Below are 25,016 nucleotides of genomic sequence, written 5' to 3'. Positions count from 1 at the left end.
TTTGTTTCAAATGACTATTAGCGAAACTGATTCCATAGAAGTACTTGTTTGTTATTTTGTTGAAACTATGGTACTTATAAGAAAATGAAGAGCACGTGTGGTACCCGCTGATGACGAGTGAGTGGTTAGTGAGCTATCAAATTTTAGTTCCACAGTCGTATAGACAGGAATGGTTCAGTGTTGCCTGGTCATGTAGGGGTCAGTAAGGCTTTCCGCAAGATCATTTCTTACATCATTTATATTGGCCAAAACTTAAATGTGACGTTCGTAAATACTGTAGATCTTGTTACACTTGTCGAATGATAGGAATACCCAATCAGAATATTCCTAAGTCTCATCTGCAACCTATTCCTGCATTTTACGAACCATTTTTTGCAGAATAATGGTAGACGGTGACAGTCCCTTACCTAAGATCAAGTCAGGCAACCAATACTTGTTAACCATAATGTGAGCTTCAACAAGATTCTCAGATGCAATTCTAATGAGGAATATTAAAACCAAAACAATAGTTAAAGCTTTGATTAATTTTTTGTCACACATTTGGCTTTCCCAAATCTGTTCAGTCTAATCAAAGGTCAAATTCTATGTCTGACATTTTCAAGCATGTTAAGCATGAACTAGGCATTCAGCAATTTAAGTCTTCTGAAAAATATGATTCGGTCATATTGTTTCAATACCGGAAAAGACTGGGACGAACCGTTGTTTGCTGTTAGGGAATCAATTTAGGAATATTTAGGATTACGTCCCTTTGAAATACTTTATGGACATTCTGTCGTGGACCATTGAAGGTGTTAAAAGAGAAACTTCTTTCAATGAAGCTACATAAATTAATCTTCTCGACTATGTTTATAATTCTAAATATAAATTGACAACGGCTGGTAAAGTTGCAAGAACTAATCTGCACTCTACTCAGTCATAGTGAAATTAAGGTATGACAGAAATACAAAGGAAAAGAGTTTTCAGCATTGTGATAGAGCTTTGGCTCTTTTGCCAATGTCACAAAATCCTCTTCAGGCTAAATACTATGGTCCTTACACAATTGATGAGAAAGTAAGTGATTTAAATAATATCATTAATATTCATGAAAAGGCGAAAATAAAACCAACTTATCCATATAAATGTGCTAAAGAAGTATGTTGATAGAGATAGCCAGGTTAATCATGCAATCATTTTAGTTATATCTGTCCCATATTGTGAAGATTTAAGCGATAGAATGCACTCGGACTGTAATGACTTTGGTGTAACCAATCTTCAGAATTCAGAAATTATGAATAATCTGGACAAGAAAAGAATGAACCAAAACAGTTATTACTTGCATATGAGCACTTGTTTACAGATGTTCCAACACGATCAAATAAAATCTACCATAAAAATGAAATTGTAGATTCCACACCTGTAAAACAGCGTCTGTACAGGACGAACCCTCTCAAACAGAACTGTTTGAAAAAAGAAATTCAGTATTTGCTGGAGAATGAATCGATAGAACCGAATAAAAGTAAGTGGAGTTCGCCATGTATTCTTGTACAAAAACCAGATAATAATTTCCGCTTGTGCACTGCCTATAGAAAAGTGAACAGTGTGACTAAAACAGGTTCATTTCGATTGCCAAGAATCGATGACTGCATTGAGAACATCTGAAAAATCTGTAAAATATGTCACAAAGTTTGAATTTTTGAAAGGATACTTCCATGATCGTCTGACCGTAGGGGCAAATGAAATTTCGACATTCGTAACTCCAGATGGACTTATTAAAATAAAGTAATGCCGTTTGGGATTAAATATTTGCCTTGTACTTTTCAACATTTCATGAACATAATTACGTCTGGTATAGATAACAGTGATGCTTATTACATCGATGCCGTCCTCATTTACAAGTAAACCTCGAACGATCATTTGGAAACGATCCGGATATTCTTTGGCAGGCTTACTGATTTAAATTTCTCATTTAATTTTTAAAGAAACGTGCGTTTTGCAGTGCAGTTGTTAAATTTCTATGACATATTGTATGACACATACAAGTTAAACCTTTAGAACTTAAGGTGAATGCATTTTCTGAAGTTACTGTACCTTTCAGTAAAAAGTAACTGATGCGATTTTTAGGAATGGCTAGATATTATGGGAAATTTGCTGCAATTGTTCCATAACTGCTGAACCCCTGACAAATTTATTGAGTACGGAAACGAAGTTTCATTCGTCTGAAAAGTATCGGGAGGCTTTTGATAAGTTAAATGCGTTCCTTAAAAGTGCAAATGTTCTTTCAACTCTAAATTTCAATTAGTTGTGATGTCCGTTGATGCAAGTGATGCTGGAATTGGTGCAGTATTGATTCAAAAAGTTAAAAATTATGTAGATCATCCAGTGTTCTATTTTTCTAAAACAAAATTAAATAAACACTAGAGAAATTATTCCACAATCAAGAAGGAATTTCTGGCTTTGATACTGGCCTTGCAACACTTTGAAGTTTTATATTTATTCAGCTCCTTCTCTGATTATTGTATTCAGTGATCACAAACCCCTTACTTTCATTGGCAAGATGTAAAACAAGCATCAGAGATTATTAAGATGGAGTTTAATGTTGTAGGAATACAATATTGGCATCAAGGGAAAAGATAATCTAATTGCCAATGCACTCTCACGTGTATAAAAATATTATATTGCTTCGTGTATATTTTGTATCATTCATAAGACTTCATCTTATATACTTTAATCAAATATATATTTGACAAATATTTAAAAGAAAGCATTATTGTATAAATCTTTAGTAATGCTTGTGAGGGAGGGAGGTGTTGTGTATATTTAATTTGCATTGTTTGTAAAGTAGTTTTTTCCATTATTAATGGATAAGTTAAATTGTCCAAAATCAAGTTCTGTTTCTACCTGACCAGAATCATCGAATTTGCTTTTATACGCAACACGTTTATCTCAGTCTTGGTCCAGAAAGTTGGAAATTCCCCATGAAATGCCTGATATTTAGCTCATTCTATATTATTATTTTAGTAACAGATTGTTCTAGAATGAAAAATTCCATTAACACATAGTAGTTTCAGAAAATAAGATTTGTAAACCAGGTCAAGTAGAGGGATTTATTTTAACTTATTATTTATTTTATATCAGTGAGATATTTATTATTTGACGGCATTTTCAAACAAACTGTGAGAAATGAAATTCATGAAGTTAAGACTGATATTTTATCTATATTTCTGGCATTCCTGAACAGGTGTCAGTTTCCAGTTCACATTAATAATCTTTTTAGACAGTGATTGGAAAAACACCTGCCAATTTGACCAAATGATACTATCCTTTGGGATGTTTTATTCAGCTGTTTCAATACCCAAGTAATCATTATTTCTCTACAAATCTTATAGGTGTCCCATTAGACAGAAGAATTTTGCATATGAGCATAACGTCCGTATAAATAACTGTTTAGGACAAATTTATATTTTTCAAATGTACTTTTTCCTCTTTTTTTAGAAATGCATACTTATGCATTTCTAAGTTATATTTTTTCTATAAATCTATTGACGTCTCTAATTACACGGAATACTTCTGACATTTAAAGACATAATCTGTAAAGCCGTTGTTTCGAATGGAAAATGTAAACATATGTTACATGTAAATTGTTGTTAGCATAGTTAGTGAATCTCTATTTACTCGCTCTAACGGGGCCCCGAGTGGCCAAGTGGCCTAAAGCGCTCTCCGTTACGGATCACTGACATCTCACCTCTGTCTGTGCCGATTCGAGTCTCGGATTCAGCCAATGTGGGTATGTGAGAAAGCTTGCCAGTAGCTTCTCGTGGGTCGGTGGTTCTTTCCGGGGTTTTCCCGGGTTCTTCCGCCACCATTAATACTGGCCGCCATGCATAGCCTATCGTGTGCTGAAAAATGGCGTTAAACCCAACAACAACAACAACAACTAGCTCTAACAGACAGTCATAAAACTGCTTAACTTTGTTCGATCTCGTGAACCACGAAGTTGTAGACATATATAACATGATTTGACAAGGATTAGGCTACCATGGCCTACCAGCTAATCAAAACGGATTAGAGGCAGCTCTCGAGAAGAAGAAAAAACTAATTTCAGACTAATTCTAGGTAAAAGGTGCACATTGAGCAAAGATTTTATACTTTCCGCACAAAGAAAAGGTGAGAAAGATACACCCTTGGGGATAAACTAGAAATGTCCCGTATAAGTGTTTAAAACACGTAAAGTTTATTACCGACGTTTAAAAATGGCAAATGCATCGTGGAAGACGGAGGTATTGGTAAAGGAAGAAAAATTATTGGTAAGTGGCAGAAAGGTAATACTATACGTGGTTCAGGTGAGGGAATAGATTGAAAAGCAAAGAGAACATCGGCATGGAGACGAGCATAACATCGGTTAAAACAGAGACGCAATGAGCATTAAATGCACCAGGATTGGCCGGAAAACGATGAACAGAGCTACCCGGATATTTAATAGATATAAGCATGTAGCAGGAGCATATATTTTATAATTTTATATATTCATGATTTAATTAGGCAGAATTGGGTATTTTATTATTGTATGCAATTAATGTTCATTGATGAGTGAAATAAAGTTATCAGTTGCAATTATTGTGCTTTTCTCATTTTAGACATATTTAGCCATTTAGGCAACCTTGAACCATGATTACTTGTTGGAGTTTTTGTTCACTCTGAGCAATGAAGCTACCCTGATTACTGTTCATGCTGGGTTGTTCTATTGTATGAGAAGTGGTAAGTAACTTTCTGATTGGTTAGTTTGCTTCCTGTCTGTATAAACAACATAACATGAACAGCATATTAGTGGTGGTCATTCCATTGGAGCTTCTGAAGGGTGCTGGTCATGGCATTGCATTAAGAAAAGTGCCTGATGATTATTTTGCTTCAAGGAAAATGTGACTTGGCCTTTGTCCCATATCATAAGGTAAATAAATTTATAATACGATTAATGTAACTGTTTATTTTATATGTACTCTGTATATTTCTCTGGAATGGATGTTGATGTATTTTAGTACATTTTAATAGGTTATCAACCTTCATATTCTTTTATGAGCCTATCTTTCTGTCCATACGCTTGTCTGTCTGTCTGTCTGTCCGCTCTCTATTTTTGCTCTAAACACTGTTGTGTTTAGGTTTATATGGTCCACTATCTCTCTAGATGGATAATTAATAAATATCTGGTGTAGTAAGTTATTCGTAAAGAATGTTCTGTAAAGAGAATCCATGAAAACATGCAGACCAATAATGCACCGATGACGGTATTATTTATTGTTGTAGTAAATGTATTTTTTATTGTATTTGCAGGATGTAACAAAGCAGGAGAAATGTATCAATCTCCACTTATCAACCTCAATGCACAACCCAATAATAACAAATACTGGACTTGTATCGTTTATTCAGTGAGTAGAAGGCAAGTGCTGTAACACGCAGAATAGGCACGCAATATTGAACAGATCGGTTTGCATATGGACGTGGAGGGATTGCGGAAGAGATAAACGAACAAAGAAGTTCCATTGATTTCTTTCGAAATTTGATGTAATATCCCTGCTCTAAACAACAACCAAGCACAATATTTACATAGATTTTTTTTTCTATTAGCAAGTTTATCATTTCCCCAGAAAATTGTGCAGATAATGGCAAAATGTACCAGTAAAGTCATTGAATGGCTACGTTTTCTCAAAAGTGTAGGATGCCCGTACAGCATAAAATTTCAAAATGAGCTAATTTAACTAAATTTGAATCAGTAATCAACACCGGATGCAACTGTAATCCTGTCCGGGATAATTAAATACGTGTAAATTCCCTTCCTTAAAATCTTAACTAGAAAGTATGCAGAGATATAAACAGCGAATCCTGAGTGTGCTATCGTGTAAAACAGCGTCCTGGAACAGACGTATAAACCAGACAGACAGAATGACATTCTGACTAACGTATTGGCGACATGCTGTACTGAATCTTGATGCCTCAGCTGTTAACAGTAGGGTATTGGGCACCAACCATGATATATTTATTCTCTTTTGTGGGTATACGTCTCACGTGGGTAAATGACGCCGTGCCACAAAACTAGTGAAACGTGAATGTTTTAGATTATATTCAGATCGCCGCCTGTTGACTTTAACTCCACTCGCCCACCCCCACCCCCGCAACCCCCAACTTTGGTATTAAGTTTACATTTGATCGGGATCACATACAGTGCGTGATAAAACGGTTCTAAAGTAGTATGATCTGTTATGTTGATGCATATATTAAATTTAATGGACTACTGCATATATTTCATTGCCGAAATGCAAAGACAATATGGCAAGCAAAAGCCTGTTCATTGTATAAGACAGCGGTATGTCACAAACGTTTTACGGTGGCTGTGAAATGGTGCTAAAATTAGCATGGCGCAAACTGTTCATCTTGGTCGCAACTGTTTAGGTTTTGAAAAAGTATGGAAAATACAAGACATTAAGCGTTGTCTGACCAATCTTGTTGTTTGAAGAATACTGCAGAAAAATCGTAGTGCAAAAATAATGTGTACCGTCAGCCAACAAATAATAGTGTAAGACTCTACCGTAGTGAATTCATTCAAGATTCAATAACTTTTGCTGAAACACAATATTTTACGTTGCCCTGAAAAAAACACTCGAAGAATTTGAGTGTTCCTTGGCAAGCCACATTACTCTCATTGTCTTGATGCTAAATAGTCTTTAATATGCTGATGTAATTATACATTAATCAAATGATGTAGTTAACGTTGACAAATTTGTAAATTCAAATTTTACATTTTGATTATTTTGGACATAGTCACATTACCTGACCGATGCTTTTTTTTAGGACAATTTCGTTAATTTTTTATATTTTTAGTGTTTGGTTTGTTTAATTTTTTTATTTTTTATTTGGGTAGGAAGTGTTTTGTTTTGGGGGGTTTTTTTCTTTTCTTTTCTTTTTTTCTTTTGTTTTGTTTTGATGTTTTGCTTTCGTTTCGGGTTTTTTGTTTCTGCTGCTGTTGCATATTTTAGGGGTCATTTTCCTTTTGGTGAAATATGTTTGTTGTTCTGTTTGTAGTAAGGGGATATTGCTGAAGACGTTTAAAGATCACGCGTCACAAAAGCATGGAATACGATATAATACATGCACCAGCAGTGTTGTCTCCTATACAGATATCATACATAGATTACAATATAATACATGCACCAGCAGTGTTGTCTTCTCTGTACAGATATCATAGATAGATTACGATACAATACATGCACCATCAGTGTTGTCTCCTCTGTACAGATATCATAGATAGATTACAATATAATACATGCACCAGCAGTGTTGTCTCCTCTATACAGATATCATAGATAGATTACAATATAATACATGCACCAGCAGTGTTGTCTCCTCTGTATAGATATCATAGATAGATTACAATATAATACATGCACCAGCAGTGTTGTCTTCTCTGTACAGATATCATAGATAGATTACGATACAATACATGCACCAGCAGTGTTGTCTCCTCTATACAGATATCATAGATAGATTACAATATAATACATGCACCAGCAGTGTTGTCTCCTCTGTACAGGTATCATAGATAGATTACAATATAATACATGCACCAGCAGTGTTGTCTCCTCTGTACAGATATCATAGATAGATTACGATACAATACATGCACCATCAGTGTTGTCTCCTCTGTACAGATATCATAGAATAAGATATTGTACATGCACCAGCAGTGCTGCTTCCTCTGTACAGATTTCTTAGAATGGGATATTGCTGTTCTTTTTTAAGTACAAGTTTGTTGCGTCTATTGGTAATTAAAGATGCGGACCATTTCATTGTCCTTACACAGAGACATGTCAATAATATATCCAGGAGTAATACCAATTTAAGTCAAGCAAAATATAGATTTTGATGTGTAATACACTCAAAGGTAGGAGTAGAAGTGCTTGCTTTAGTAGTAGTAGTAGTAGTAGTAGTAGTATTTAAACGGAGTGGAAATTAATCTGGTTATTTTTATAACATTCGCAGCTGGGAATATTAAATCGGAACATTTATAATCACAAAGCTTTACGAATTACAATTATTCCACATTCAAGAGACAATTTGAAAAACTCTTTCAGAAAGTAGCATATTGGATGATGCCAGTTCAATGCTATCAACATATGCAGCCATAAAATATTATGATTTCAAAGTAAATTCGTCAATATGTTAGGTTTCTCCATGCGTACTTCAAGCACGAAAGACATAGTCTCCCGATATTTTCTTATTTGAATTTGCGAATGTTTAGGAGTGTCGATCTTTGCATTTTTCTGTCTCGCAGAAACTTCCGATTTAGCAATTGTTAAATTAGAGGTAAAGCTCGATTTCGTGGACAATACTGAAATAATAATTACAAAAATATTACTGAACAAAATGCACTCTAGTCTTAAAGAGTTGACTGATGGATAGTCCTGATACCAAATAAAACAGCTGCAAATTTTGATCCAAGTTTGATGATCATGACAAAAAATAAAATCAAACGGGGACGAAAACAATTAGTGTAGAAATCATTTTATGAGGAGAGTCGCTGAAGCAAGGGAAATAATTACTGGTAAACTAATCGAAGTCACTGAGTTATATCCCATACTCTAATGCATCGCCCTTAACGACGCCTCATAGTGAATGTGAATATTACATAATTTGTCGTTCTTGTTTTCGTCGGGTTTAACGCCATTGTTCAGAACAAGATAGGCTATACATGGCGGCCAGTATTAATGAGGGAGAAAGGGGGGTAGAAGAGAGAGAGACAGAGGGGGGTAGAAGAGAGAGAGGGGGTAGAAGATAGAGAGAGGGGGAGGACCAGAAGAGAGAGAGAGATGGGGGTAGAAGAGAGCAGAGGGGGGTAGAAGAGAGAGAGGGGGTAGAAGATAGAGAGAGGGGGAGGACCAGAAGAGAGAGAGAGATGGGGGTAGAAGAGAGAGAGAGGGGGGTAGAAGAGAGAGAGACAGAGGGGGGTAGAAGAGAGAGAGAGAGAGAGGTGGGTAGAAGAGAGAGAGAAAGGGGGTAGAAGAGGGGGGGGTAGAAGAGGGGGGGGTAGAAGAGAGAGAGAGAGAGAGGGGTAGAAGAGAGAGAGAGAGAGAGGGGTAGAAGAGAGAGAGAGAGAGGGGGGTAGAAGAGAGAGAGAGGGGGGTAGAAGAGAGAGAGAGAGGGGGGTAGAAGAGAGAAAGAGAGAGGGGGTAGAAGAGAGAGAGAGAGAGAGGGGGGTAGAAGAGAGAGAGGGGGGCTAGAAGAGAGAGAGAGAGAGGGTAGAAGAGAGAGAGAGAGAGGGTAGAAGAGAGAGAGAGAGGGTGGCCAGAAGAGAGAGAGAGATGGGGGTAGAAGAGAAGAGAGCAGGGGTAGAAGAGAGAGAGAGGGGGGTAGAAGAGAGACAGAGACAGAGGGGGTAGAAGGGAGAGGGGGTAGAAGAGAGAGAGAAAGGGGAGAGAGGTGGGTAGAAGAGAGAGAGAGGGGGAGAAGGAGGTAGAAGAGAGAGAGAGGGGGGTAGGAGAGAGATAGAGAGAGGGGTTAGAAGAGAGAGAGAGGGGGTAGAAGAGAGAGAGAGAGAGGGAGGGGTTAGAAGAGCGAGATGGAGGGTAGAAGAGAGAGAGAGAAGGGGTAGAAGAGAGAGAGGGGGGTAGAAGAGAGAGAGAGGGGCTTAGAAGAGCGAGATGGGGGTGTAGAAGAGAGAGAGAGAGGGGGTAGAAGAGAGAGAGAGGGGGAGAGAGGGGGTAGAAGAGAGAGAGAGAGAGAGAGGGGGTAGAAGAGAGAGAGAGGGGGCGTAGAAGAGAGAGAGGTGGGTAGAAGAGATAGAGAGAGAGGGGGAAGAGGAGAGAGAGAGACGGGGGAGAGAGGGGGTAGAAGAGAGAGAGAGGGACGAGAAGGGTGTAGAAGAGAGAGAGGGGTAGAAGAGAGAGAGAGAGAAGGGGTAGAAGAGAGAGAGAGAAGAGAGAGAGGGGGTAGAAGAGAGAGAGAGAGAGGGGGGTAGAGAGAGAGTCTACTAAGAGGAGGGGGGTAGAAGAGAGAGAGAGAGAGGGGGTTAGAAGAGAGAAGAGAGAGAGGGGTAGAAGAGAGAGAGAGAGAGAGGGGGGTAGAAGAGAGAGAGGGGGGCTAGAGAGAGAGAGAGGGGGAGAGAGGGGGTAGAGAAGAGAGAGAGAGAGAGAGGGGGTAGAAGAGAGAGCGAGGGGGCGTAGAAGAGAGAGAGGTGGGTAGAAGAGATAGAGAGAGAGGGGGAAGAGGAGAGAGAGAGACGGGGGAGAGAGGGGGTAGAAGAGAGAGAGAGGGACGAGAAGGGTGTAGAAGAGAGAGAGGGGTAGAAGAGAGAGAGAGAGAGAGAGAGAGAGAGAGGGTGGTAGAAGAGAGAGAGAGAGATGGGGTAGAAGAGAGAGAGGGGGGGTAGAAGAGAGAGGGGGGGGTAGAAGAGAGAGAGAGAGAGAGGGGTAGAAGAGAGAGAGAGAGAGGGGGGTAGAAGAGAGAGAGAGGGGGTAGAAGAGAGAGAGAGAGAGGGGGGTAGAAGAGAGAAAGAGAGAGGGGGTAGAAGAGAGAGAGAGAGGGGGGTAGAAGAGAGAGAGGGGGGTAGAAGAGAGAGAGGGGGGCTAGAAGAGAGAGAGGGGGGGGCTAGAAGAGAGAGATGATGATAGAAGGGAGAGGGGGAGAGGGGGTAGAAGAGAGAGAGAAAGGGGGAGAGAGGTGGGTAGAAGAGAGAGAGAGGGGGAGAAGGAGGTAGAAGAGAGAGAGAGGGGGGTAGGAGAGAGATAGAGAGAGGGGTTAGAAGAGAGAGAGAGGGGGTAGAAGAGAGAGAGAGAGAGGGAGGGGTTAGAAGAGCGAGATGGAGGGTAGAAGAGAGAGAGAGAAGGGGTAGAAGAGAGAGAGGGGGGTAGAAGAGAGAGAGAGGGGCTTAGAAGAGCGAGATGGGGGTGTAGAAGAGAGAGAGAGAGGGGGTAGAAGAGAGAGAGAGGGGGAGAGAGGGGGTAGAAGAGAGAGAGAGAGAGAGGGGGTAGAAGAGAGAGAGAGGGGCGTAGAAGAGAGAGAGGTGGGTAGAAGAGATAGAGAGGGACGAGAAGGGTGTAGAAGAGAGAGAGGGGTAGAAGAGAGAGAGAGAGAGAGAGAGAGAGGGTGGTAGAAGAGAGAGAGAGAGATGGGGTAGAAGAGAGAGAGGGGGGGTAGAAGAGAGAGGGGGGGGTAGAAGAGAGAGAGAGAGATGGGGTAGAAGAGAGAGAGAGAGGGGGTAGAAGAGAGAGGGGGGATTTAGATGAGAGAGGCGGGGTAGAAAAGAGAGAGAGAGAGAGGCGGGTAGAAGAGAGAGACAGAGCGAGGTAGAAGAGAGAGAGGCGGGGTAGAAGAGAGAGAGAGAGGGAGCGTAGAAAAGAGAGGAGGGGGTAGAGAGAGAGAGAGGGGGTAGAAGAGAGAGAGAGGGGTAGAAGAGAGAGAGACAGAGGGGGTAGAAGAGAGAGAGACAGAGGGGGTAGAAGTGAGGGGGAGAAAGGGGGTAGAAGAGAGTCAGAGAGGGAGAGATATGGGGGTAGAAGAGAGAGAGAGGGGAGAAGGGGGTAGAAGAGAGGAGGGGTAGAAGAGAGAGAGAGAGAGAGAGAGAGAGAGGGGGTAGAAGAGAGAGATAGAGAGGGGGTTAGAAGAGAGAGAGAGAGGGGGTAGAAGAGAGAGAGATAGGGGGTAGAATAGAGAGAGGGGGGTAGAAGAGGGGGGGTAGAAGAGAGAGAGAGGGGGAGAGAGGGGGTAGAAGAGAGAGAGGGGGGGAGAGAGAGGGTAGAAGAGAGAGAGGAGGCGTAGAAGAGAGAGAGAGGGGGGTAGAAGAGAGAGAGAGAGGGGGGCTTAGGAGAGCGAGATGGGGGGGTAGAATAGATGATGATATTCTTTTATTCCTCCATTTTCTGAAGATTTTAAGACAAAAAAGAAATGCATTTAAATACATAGAATCACAAAAATAGTAGATTCGTTACTTATTGAATTATTTCCAATAGCAAACGAATAAATAAATTAAAATCATTACTAATCTAGATAGAGATATATATACGATAAAACATTTGAAAATGTATCCTCACAACAAAAATAGTTTCCTACTCTCTTTGCAATCCAGTACAAGTATTTCTTTCCTTATATTTTGAGTGAGTTCTCTATTGAATCGAATATATAATATCCTTTATCTTAATGAAATACTTGGTAGATAGTCTGATCATATTTAACCATGCCTCAAATTCTAAACGTTCTGATATATCATTTAAACCACCAAGTAGTATAATCAGTATAACATCATCGATCTGATCACAGAAATCACGGTAAATCACTGGAGGCATATACGAAAATAGACTTTCCATCAAGTGGTTTCTGTCGTCTGAGGTTAAGGCACAATTCATCGAAATGTGCAAAATACGGTCATGACTCATTTTGCCACATAGGGGACACAGTCCAGGTTTTGCTTGCATTCCTCCAATACGAATTAATGTCCCATATTCCATTTTTCTGCTTGAGTCAGTGTAAGCTATTTTCCATAGATGATGCATTTTTAATCCTGGATTAATTTTTAAAAATCTACCAAATCCCTCTGATGGATTTCTGATACTCATTTCATGTTTTCTCTCCTCTAATATCTGTATTCTTGTCCCAATTAAGTTTTTCCATGTTATTTTGTCTGGAAATTTTCCAGTGAAAATAAAGTCGTTGAGATAGTCTTCTAAATCATACTTTTTTAGTACAGTATTTACATCATATATAAAAGAGTTGTAGCTATGTTGGGGGTCAAAAATAAAATTTCCAACAGCCCAGAGGAAAACCTTTTTAGCCGTTAAATTTGCTGATGTTCTACACATGCGACCAAGGAATACGAGTTTTTGCTTATCTATGCGAGCTTCCATTGATATCATCCCCAAGCATGATGTCGTAGATCCAATAGGCGATCTTTGAGGGAAACCTTGTAGAAGGGGGGGGGGAGAAGAAAGAGAGAGAGAGTGGGGGAGAAGAGAGGGAGAAAGAGAGGGAGAAGAGAAAGAAAGAGAGAGGATGGAGAAGAGAAAGAGACAGAGAGAGGATGGAGAAGAGAAAGAGAGAGAGAGAGAGGGAAGAAGAGAGAGAGGAGAAAGAGAGAGGGGAGAGAGCGAGAGGGGAGAGAGAAAGAGAGAGACGGGGAGAAAAGAGGGGGAGAGAGAGAGAGGGAGAGAGAGAGAGGGTAAGAGAGAGAGAGAGAGGGGGGTGAGGAGGGTAAGAGAGAGAGCGCTAGGGGAAGAGAGAGAGAGAGACGGGGGAAGAGAGAGACGGGGGAGTAAAGAGAGAGAGAGAGACCGAGGGGGAAGAGAGAGAGCGAAGGGGAAGAGAGAGAGAGAGCGAGGGGGAAAGAGAGAGCGCGCGAATGGGAAGAGAGAGAGAGGGTGGAAGAGAGAGAGAGAGAGAGGAAAGTAAGAGAGGGGAGAGAGGTGGAAAGAGAGAGAGAGAGTGGGGAAGAGAGAGAGTGGGGGAAGAGAAAGGGGGGAAGAGAGAGAGAGTGGGGGAAGAGGGGGGAAGAGAGAGAGAGACGGGGGAAAGATAGAGGCGACAGAGAGAGGGGGGAAGAGAGAGGGGGGAAGAGAGGGGGGACGAGAGAGACAGACATCGTAGCAATATGACTGACAAATTCGTTCAAGTTATGTTAATTATTACAAATCACACACACACACACACACACACACACACCCTTCTCCAACCGCGATTAAAAGAGAAAATTCGTGCTATTCGTTTGCTGATTTTGTTGTGAATTTGGTAACATCACAGTCGCCTAACACCTCTCTCTCTCTCTCTCTCTCTCTCTCTGTAAACAGGAGGTATAGTTATATTGCTGTTTTGCTAATGCAGACGATGCTGTGAAGAGCTTAATGAGTCATTATGGATATTTAAGCTTATTTTTTCAAATAAATAACTTGCCAGAAAGAAACCCTTTTCAAAAGTTACATTTAATAAAATTTAAAAAATGAATAAGGTCCGAAATTAGTTTCATTTTCGTGTTACTAAGAAGGAAGTATATGGTTGTGCGTGTGGAAAATATATGCGAATAACGCACTTAACTAAATGCACTTCATGTATCATATTCGTCTTTAAATTGTCATCTTCTTGTAACCTTTCCCGTAATATTTCCTCCTAAAGTTGACCAAGCAATCAGGAAATTGTTCATGCTGACCATTTTGAATTTTAAATTTTGAGAGAGAGAGAGATAGAGAGATAGAAATGGTGCATCACATGGGAGAGTGATTACCGTTTAATAAGAGTAATTTTATGATAAATTTTCACGATAAGTGTATGTGTGATTTTGATTTTTAACGTAACTTTAACAATTTATCAGTCCTGACACCAGGCCAACTAGTCTTAACACTAATCTCTTAATGCTGACCGCCAAGCGAGGCAGCTTTGAGTAACATAATACTATTTTTATAAGTCTTTGGTATGACTCAGCCGGGGTTCGAACCCGCGACCTCCCTCGTGCGAAGCGGACGCTCTAACCACTTGAGCTATCGGAGTGGTCTTCCCTATAACTAATTTGTGTTTTGATCCTCATTTTGTACAATGGATATGAAAAAGGATATAGAAACCATCTAAGAAACAGTGAAGAAGAACTATCGAAGAACCTGCAGAGAAATTATTCATTTAAAAAAGTGTTGTAGCATTTATTTCGAATTGCATCAATATATTTAATAAACAATGTTTTTTTAAAGTATCACATCGAAAATAAAAATTGCATTTGCTCCGTAAGCATTACTTTCGTGTCTAAAATGACATTTTGACATGAAAAATCTGTCTGAATTAGTAATTGGGGTGTATAAGCTTCTTTTGCTAGAAGTTTTGATTGGCCTGTCAAGTTATATGTATGATATTCCTATGTTTTGATTTATTATAGCTATCGAAAAAATATGGACCATTGTGACCTCACTGGTCTACTTTATTGTTTGGGGGGTTTTTTTTCATTACCTCGATCCTTCGTTGACTCTTCTTTTTGCACTGACATAAGATAGATGATACATACATGTAATTCGCATTTTGTACAATAGGAACAGAGAATACATTCGTCACAGTAAGATGAAAGAAGAAGAAAAGGAGACAGAGAGACAGACAGACAGAAATTGTTTGGATCATATCAGTCGATTAGGAATGAAGTGACACTATATATTACAAACATGTACAACATAATGCACTCAATGTTGTCAAACGTGCATTTGAATTAACAACGCATTTTTCTTATTTGTTGGTGGAATAAAGGTTCAACTGCTTCCAAATCAACATAAATATTTCTCTCTTTTCAGATTTGATTGCCAAATTACACTGATCTTTAATACAGGCAGATCCCTTTTCATTGTACATATATAGATTTACTATTTGTTACTGTAAGAACTTTAGCATTTATGTTAGGCCACATATCCACAGTCAAATTGAAAGTTTCATCCCATTTATGTTAGGCCACATATTCACAATCAACTTGAAAGTTTCATCCCATTTATGTTAGGCCACATATTCAAAGTTTCATCCCATTTATGTTATGCCACATTTCCACAATCAAATTGAAAGTTTCATCCCATTTATGTTAGGCCACATATTCAAAGTTTCATCCCATTTATGTTAGGCCACATTTCCACAATCAAATTGAAAGTTTCATCCCATTTATGTTAGGCCACATATTCAAAGTTTCATCCCATTTATGTTAGGCCACATTTCCACAATCAAATTGAAAGTTTCATCCCATTTATGTTATGCCACATTTCCACAATCAAATTGAAAGTTTCATCCCATTTATGTTAGGCCACATATCCACAATCAAATTGAAAGTTTCATCCCATTTATGTTATGCCACATTTCCACAATCAAATTGAAAGTTTCATCCCATTTATGTTAGGCTACATATCCACAATCAAATTAATAGTTTCATCCCATTTCTTGTCGCTAGTTGGCTGAACATTCATTTTCAATATTGGTTTATAATGGTCTTTACGCCCTTTATTGTTATGAAATACGATTTCCAAATGGAAAGGGGTAAATATACTGACTGGTGTCGTTACATCTAATTGTAACTATTTATATAAGAACGTAACACGTTGAATTATTCCTTGAATACGGGAATTTGTGTTGAGACCATATATAGCTCAAAAACCTTCCAAATCAATAATAGTTCCCTAATCTGTAAGCATATCACCAGTACGGATAATATTATGTTCAAACGTTCAAACAATGTTCCTATAGAAAATCGGTACCTTGTTCATCATTATAAGTGTGTTTGTCCATAAATTTATTTTTATAAGATCTTCTGTACAGGTATATTTTTTTCTACATACAAGTTCTAAGCCAATAATTCATCAGCTCAGAAAAGCATTTGTGTTGAATTTTGGATAATGTCATTACATTTTCATCGCTGAAAATAAACAAGTATTTAATCTCACATATTTCATAATCAAACAAATTGAAAATTTTATATTAGATTTCTATTAGACACAAGAGCTCCACGAATCCATGTTATTTTTAAAGCTAAGATAAATTTGTCAATGCCTATTATTGCCAAGCCACCTTTAAAAGCTGTTGGATGCATAACATCTCTTTTAACATTGTCAATTTTTGACTGCCATGAAAAGGTGAAAAATAATTTATTCAATTTCCGGTTTAAATTTTGTGGAGGATTTGGTAACGAGGTGAACCAATTACTGAGCTCTGGAAAAGAAATAAAGTTTTCAGAACTATTATTTCGTCAGTTGGTGTTAATGGTCGCTTTTCCGAATGCTTTAAACACTTTTTAATCATTTCTATTTCATTTTCAAACTGTGACAGCAAATATTCAGTTTCATTCAGCTTGATACCTTTTATATTTTTATTATTCTTTTAGATAATATTTCTACACATAATAAGAACGGATATGAAGATATTGGAACATTCTGTCTACAGCCTCCGAAAAGTTTTAAAAACTCGGAAAGAAGGCCATTTTGCAAAACTACCGATGAGATATTACAATAAAACATTGTAGACGATGCCCTTATCCTTGGTCCAAAATTAAAGAAAGTTATAACATATTGTGTATAAATTCCACGAAATAAATCGAAAGCTTTTTTAAAATCGACTAATAATAGTATAGTCGGAATTTGTAAATCTTCTACTTGGGTATGCAAGTAATAATGCATTGTCTCAAAACAGTTGAGAATGACCCAGTTGATATGATATGCTTCATTAAAACTACAAATTCCCCATTCTCAATTCAAAAGACGTTTAAAACTTTAGCCTTGAAACTATATGATCTGGGCTTTTGTTATTTCAACACTTTTCAAACAATCAAGTGCAACGTTTCTTTCTAATCTTAACGGTTGCTCTTGGTGAAGCCTAGGAATATTGCACTGTTTGAGAAGGACGTCTAAGTATGTATCATCTACCTTTTACGTCTAAGTATGTATCATCTACCTTTTACGTCTAAGTATATATCATCTACCTTTTACGTCTAAGTATGTATCATCTACCTTTTACGTCTAAGTATATATCATCTACCTTTTACGTCTAAGTATATATCATCTACCTTTTACGTCTAAGTATATATCATCTACCTTTTACGTCTAAGTATGTATCATCTACCTTTTACGTCTAAGTATATATCATCTACCTTTTACGTCTAAGTATATATCATCTACCTTTTACGTCTAAGTATATATCATCTACCTTTTACGTCTAAGTATATATCATCTACCTTTTACCATCATTGTATAGATTCCTATAATATTAACTTCCCTAGAATATTAAATTGACCTGTCATACTTTCATTCTCATCTTTAGTTAATTTTATAACTATTTTCTTCACGTAAGTTATATTTTCTAGATTTCAAAACTATCTTGTTCGTTTCTCGACCACTTCGATTAATTTTACTCTGGGTCTAATAATAATTCCTCAAAGCTTATCTTTTCTCATTCTATCAAGTTCTTTTTTAGTCTCTAATATTTCAGAATTAATGTGTCCCATGGGACCATTCTCTAAGGACTTTTTCTGTTGTATAAGTTCGTTTTCCGGTTTTAATTTACGCGTCTTTTAATATGAATCATACGAAATGGCTTTTCGGCGAATTTTTTAATTAATCTGATATCGTAAATGTTTATTCTGAATTCAATACATTGTATATTTCCCCCATAATCAGTTGAGGCATATTGTAATTTTATTTCATGCCATTTTTAATTTCGTCATTATAATTTTATCAACAAGAAAATTATTTGACTTCCACAAACCTTTAACTCTTATGAAATTATTTGAATTTAAATAAAACATTATCATGGGTTTGTCAGATATATAACTTTGTACAATTGTAACTTTTTCCAATGTTTAACATTAGAGATTCGGACAAAGCAAAGAAATCCAATCTATCTTGTTTTAGAGGACTTTTTTTCTTCTCCATCTATATCTTGTCAATATTGCATTTAACACTGTAAATGGATAATCTTAAACAGAAGTTGTTCTTTAAACTCTATGATACATTCCTTGCTTTGTTTATTATATTATTTATATTTCTGAAATTATATAAATCTAATTGTGGGTCTTAAACCAAGTTAAGGTCCTAACACATAGCAATTGACTTTTCATAGTCATATATAATATTTATATAATTGTAAAATTCTGGACATTTGTTATTTGCCCAATTAATGGTAATTAAAGAGACGTTCCTTTCATCAATTTTAATATATAATGCAATCAAATTACCATCAAGAGCCTTCTTACGTTCTTTCATATAATATTCAAAGTTGTTGTTGAATAGAAAACAAACCCCTGTAGAGTTTGACCTGTAACAATTTGAACCACGTTCATAACCCTATTATGTCCTAATATATGAAATTTTATCCCATGTAAAATGCGTATATTGTAAGCAATATATATGACTCTGTTTTCTTCTAAGATAATCAAAAACATTTTTACATTTTCCAAAATCTCCAGGTCTTCAACGGTGGCAGGTAGTATTTTTTATGCTTGAGCCATCCATTTTCAGTGTAAAAATATAAATTCCTCGCATATGATACGCACCATGTTTCGTGATCAACAGAGAAAGTGGTTATAAATGCCATATATATAGATTAAGAAAAAAAACTAATGTCGATTAAGAAAACCTCAATGATTTGATATATGCCAGGGAAGTATCCACCATGAACTCTCTCCTGTCAAGAACAGACTACCGTATTCAAACAGACTACCGTATTTAAACATACAGCCGTATTCAAACATAAATACAGTTGTAATCATCTGATACAATCTTAGCGTCGAAAACAAAAATGAAAGAAATAAACAAAATCCAAAAACAACTAAAGCCAGAAGAACATTGTAGTCTAAATGTCTCCTTGCAAGACATTTGTGCTCTGAGTATTAAAGATTTAAATAAATAAATAATCTATTTTTCGGGCATTAGTGCCAGAAAATTTAACAAAGTTAAGATAATGTTAAATTATAAATGTATATATTGTTATTTGTGCATTGGGTATTTGTATCTTTATTTAGTGTTTATACATACAGAATTTGGTATCATAAATTATATCGTATAGACAGAATTACATGTATATATTTTTATGAATTTCTGTAATGGGAAGGTTCATTCGAAATCATATTGGAACATAAAATCTGTCCATCGAACCTTTAAAAACAAATGCTATCTTGTATTGGTACAGTGAACCACAGCTGTTATTTTTTCTGTTTATTTGTAATGGACGTAATTATTTTACTATACTCACTTCCTTTGTCTTTTTCTCCATACCCCTCGTTGCTGTATGGAAGACTCAGTGTGGAGTAGGTGGTGATTTTTGCACGTCTGAGATATAACTATTTTCATCACGACATTTTATCACCAACATACATTCGACCTTCTTGGCCGTACTGGAAAGTTCCATACATTTTACTCTCATGGCCGTAATGTAATGTTGACATCAGAGATTGTAACACTGACATGCATTCTATCTTCATGTCCCTACTGTAAAGATTGCATCAGAGATTAAAACACCCACGTACATTCTACCTTCATGGTTCCACTGAAAAGTTAACATCAGAGACTGTAACACCGATATACATTCTACCTTCATGGCCCTACTGGAATTTTGACGTCAAAGATTATACCACCAACATATATTCTACTTTCCTGGCTCTACTGTAAAGTTGACATCAAAGATTAAAGCACCGACATACGTTCTACTTTCATTGTCCAACTATGAGGTTAAAATCAGAGGCTGTAACACCGACATGCATTCTACCTCATGGCCCTACAGTAATGCTGACAAAGAGATTGTAACAGCGACATACATTCTACATGCATGGCCCGGCTGTAAAGTTAACATCAGAGATTGTAACACCAACATGCATTCTACATTCATGGCCCGGCTGTAAAGTTAACATGAGAAATTGTAACACCGACATACATTCTACCTTCATGGCCCTTCAGTTATGTTGACATCACTTGTTAGTTTTAAAACGTTTGCTGGAGTTAACAATACAGTTTTTCATGTGAAATTATCGCGTTTTCACTGAATATGGAACGTGCATCTCTATTACTTTCGTTTCTTTTTTCCTACCTCAATTTGCATGTTAGAATATTAGGCTCCATTGCATCATTCACAATGCTGCGAACACCTGCTTAAACCACATCCAGATACTCATCCAGTCGCACAAGAGACTGATTTTGGCGGACGGTGTTAGTTTCCGCAAGAGTTGTGTTTTGTGGTACGTACTAATTACAAGCCAGGCAGTTGAAATGTATCCATTTTTGTACTTAATTTTCTACTGTTAATATTTATCTTGTCATTTTTATTTGTTTTTGGCTTCTTTTTTCCAGGTACTATAATGTAGGAAGAAAATAACAAACAAATAGGACTGACTACCTCTATAAATAATGACGTGGTACAAAAATATTTTCCAGCAAATCATAAGCAATCAAAGATGTACTTGAGAATAGACGAACATGTGGATAAGAATAATGTAAACAACCACAACAATGCAAACAGTCTTAAAGTAGCGACTGCAAAAAATTTAAATGAATTAAGATGAAACAAAACAAACAATAATTTATAATCATATTAATGATTTCAGATGCTGGCTAAATCTACTCTTTTAAAAATACTATTAATTTGTCATTTTTTTATTGTAATGTGTACACAACTGACTGACACTGCCAGCAAGAAGACAGTTATTGCTAGCCCAAGGAATATGACGTTATCAGCCACGAAAGAAACAACCTGGCCAGCTGTTTTCAAACAGTAGTTTATTACACTGACAGCTTAACAATGAACACCTGCTAATGACGTTGTCTTAACAAGTAAATATTTGGCAATATTTTGGCTACTTTGTCTACAAATGAGTTTGTTAGCGTTTCCACCACCACATCATGAAGACCTTGCTTTTCCTCCACATCCTGTTAAGCCTTTTCTCGACATTGATGTGGATGGTAAATCTTAGAAAAAAGTAAGAAAAAAGAGTAATCCTCCTCCTTAAATAGGTGTTTTAGCCTTTTACCTGTCCGTAATTCTTACCTAACTTTAATTGTTTCTGATGGTTTATATAACCTATAGGAATTATGCAATAGTTGCATGACTTTTGATGGTTTATATAACCTATAACAATAAAATAAGGGCTCTTTAAAATCTGATGGTTTATATAGTCAATAAGTATTAAGTAAGGACTGTTTAAAATCTGATTGGTTATATATCTGATAAGAATAAGCAAGGGCTGTTTAAAATATGATATTTTACATAACCTTGAAATTTTACGATAAAGTTAGCAATTGAGTGACAGCTACAACACATAAATGACAAGAAAAAAATTATTTATATTAAATCCGCCTTCTGAAGGACGATGGCGAACTGAATTTCAGTTTATATTAATTCATTTGAACAGCTTTTATGCATAATTTCTTATTTTATGATAATCAAAATAGTATTTATTTACACCTGTATTACACCAATATAATACTTTTTATCATATAATGTGCGTCAAATTGTTTTCATAAATATCCACCCGATACTTTTATGACCTTATTGTAATAATTTAACTGTAATTTCGTCTCCAGGAAGTAAAACAATACCAATCTCTGGCCGATTTTATTTTTAAATGACTATAACGAAATTTATATCATTTTAATTTTGATCAATCAAATATTGTACTACTACTGTATATTAGTTTACCGAGTTTTATTTGTTTTTGTTTATGTCATGTTGATATCCAAAATGATGGTTAAGCAAACAATTTTCTTATTCTTTTTATGACTTACGTAGTAAAAAAAAATTGTCTCGCATTATTCATGCCATTACAATATTTTGTAGACTTTATTAATGCAGTATATACTTTCCAATCATTAGATTAAGTATTAATTCTTCTACTCTAGAAAATTATTTTATTATCTTTTCTAAACAGCTTTTTTCGTATTCTGACAAGCAGTTATATTTTACATTGATTGCCTCAGGTGCTAATGTACAACTGCGGTCAGCATCATATACTTTCAAATCAATATCTATCAGGATTAGTATTTAATATTTCATCAACATTTATTTTGTATGGATCAATGCATTTGAATCGCAGATACAGAAAATATTGAGCAAAGCACCATTAACAAAATGCATTAGCGTCAAGATATCAAATATATTAAGCTGGTTGTGATGAAATATACTATGAGATGCATTTATTATTTGATTTTGCACATTGCTGTCCGCCAACCATCAGTAAACTAATTCGAATCGATTTTTGAAACCTAAATGCCATTATCAATAAAACGTTTATGTTTTGTATATGTTATGTCTCAATAAGAAACCAGCTGATAATAACGTATTGTTTATATTATCATAGATCTATCTGATATTCTTTTATCATAACTTCATGTCATATCCTTCATATCATATCGGTACAAACTAATACACGAGTTGCTAAATATAAATAATGATACTCTCTTCAAAGTGTGTATATAAATATATCCCAAACCAGTCTAGCATGTTCATCAATTTTGTAAGATATGTTTTCATTTCTTAAGGTTTAGTATGCATATATTTTTTCTTTAAACTTTTGATAATTGCATATATATTCATACATTTTTAGGAATTAATAAATTTCAAAACTGCATTATACATTTAATGACTTTGTCAGGTCGTCTGAAAATGCACTATTAAGAAATTTAATATGTCAAATTAAATGAGTCATATATTTCGATATTTTTAGTCATGCAGTAAATCTAATTTTGAAGCTACTGGAATTTTATTTATGATAAAATCACCGTCATACCTACATAACCAATAGGAAATCACATAATTTTTTAGTATGGAATAATGCTTAATCTGAAAAACAATGAATGAGCTTTGCCCCATTGTATTTTCTAGTTATATGGCAATGATCTATAACCTTATCAATATTTAATTCCTTTTCCATATTTAACAACGTGTTTTATATTGACATTTTCACTTGTTATTTTTTCCTACCTTTAAAAAAATATACTGCTCATCTTTCTTGTTTATACACGACTTTCTGTAAATATTTCAATCGCATTTTTCTGCTTTTTTGACATTATTCATTCTTTATCACTTCGTACTAATATCCAACAAAAGAGATCGTGTATGTCTTGCAGCTAATTCTCTTTTCTGCTCATATTACAGCACTATGTCTGTGAAACCAAACAATTGAAGTCAAATCAACAAATTAATGTATATCTCCAAAGTACAAGGAGAAAATTTAAGACAGAGTACTTTTAATTAAATCCCAAATAATCATAAATGTACAATCACAAGTCCAAAAGTATGGAATGCACCGAATGAATTCCAAAGGTCTTGAATGTCCCGAATGTACCACAATGATGTAATCTGGAATGTCTTTGAATGCGTTAACAATAGTTCCGAAACAATGTTTTAATCCAAGATCAATGTACGCTTAGTAATTCCCATGAATACTTTAAATAATTAATTACCCTATAATCTCAACACAACTGCAAAGGATTCTCACAGACTGAACTTAACAGCAATGCTTTATTTGTGTATCTAGTCCTAATTGATATACATTTTCACTTGACCTAGATATCAGTAATTCCAGTTGCAAAGACAAATCAAATTGTAAACAAATCTGTTTCTGGAATGTGATGATCTAAAACGCTATGCCATCATGTTACTTATAAATTAATTTCATGGACAAAAGATAGTTATGTAGACATCACGTTTACAAATGTCCATTATCTTAAAGTACAAGCTACAATCATGGACAAAGGTAAATCACACAATATGGAAATCCATAACACTAAGAATCTCAAGATCAGAGTATATTATTCGTATAGTATTATTAATAGATAAACTTTCCTTCGTAGGAGGTAATATATTATCTTGTAATCAGTATGTTCTGCATTGTTTATGTCTACTAATGTCTGACACAGTTTCTGTTTGTTCAGATGTTAGGGCATAACTGATTTATTTGTTGTACGAAATTTCTCGTCCGAAGGTTGCTTGTTCGCCTCAACAACAACCCTATATCTGCTGGCTTGATGGCAATATATTCATCTCGCGCAGAATTCTTCAGCGACTGTCATTTCTGTCTGGTTAATCTGTCCCTTTTGGTATGGATTCGTTCTTGAGAATTTATGTAATTTTCCAACGTAAACAAGAGGGCCTCAAGTGCTGAAATTTTATTAGGAAGTGCAATATAATATTTTTTGGACGGATTCTGCGAGAATTTTATTAGGAAGTGCAATATAATAATTATTTGGACGGAATCTGTAAGAGCCATCTTAAACGACGCTGGAATCTCTAGCATCGAAACTAAACTTTTTCTAGAGTCTTTTCCTCTGTTTAAAACGCGCGAAGTATTCCTTCGATTTCATTACATTGTATTTTACGTCCGGAGACAAAAGCTGAGGCTTTTGAAGAGGAGAGTTTATATGAGTCAGACAACTAATCGATGACAGGTTTAAAGTGTTGTCATTCCGGTTTGCTGGGAGGTTTCTCTGCAAAACTTTCTATTCGTTTTATATTTCGTTCCTTCAGTTACGAAAGCACGGTTTCGATTTTTCTGTATAGCATGACCCCTATGACAATTAGTT

The sequence above is a fragment of the Sinohyriopsis cumingii genome, chromosome 5 (assembly GCF_028554795.1).
Source record: "Sinohyriopsis cumingii isolate HCF-2022 chromosome 5, ASM2855479v2, whole genome shotgun sequence".
NCBI classification, from domain to species: Eukaryota; Metazoa; Mollusca; class Bivalvia; order Unionida; family Unionidae; genus Sinohyriopsis; species Sinohyriopsis cumingii.
Note: the sequence above shows the minus strand (reverse complement) of the source record.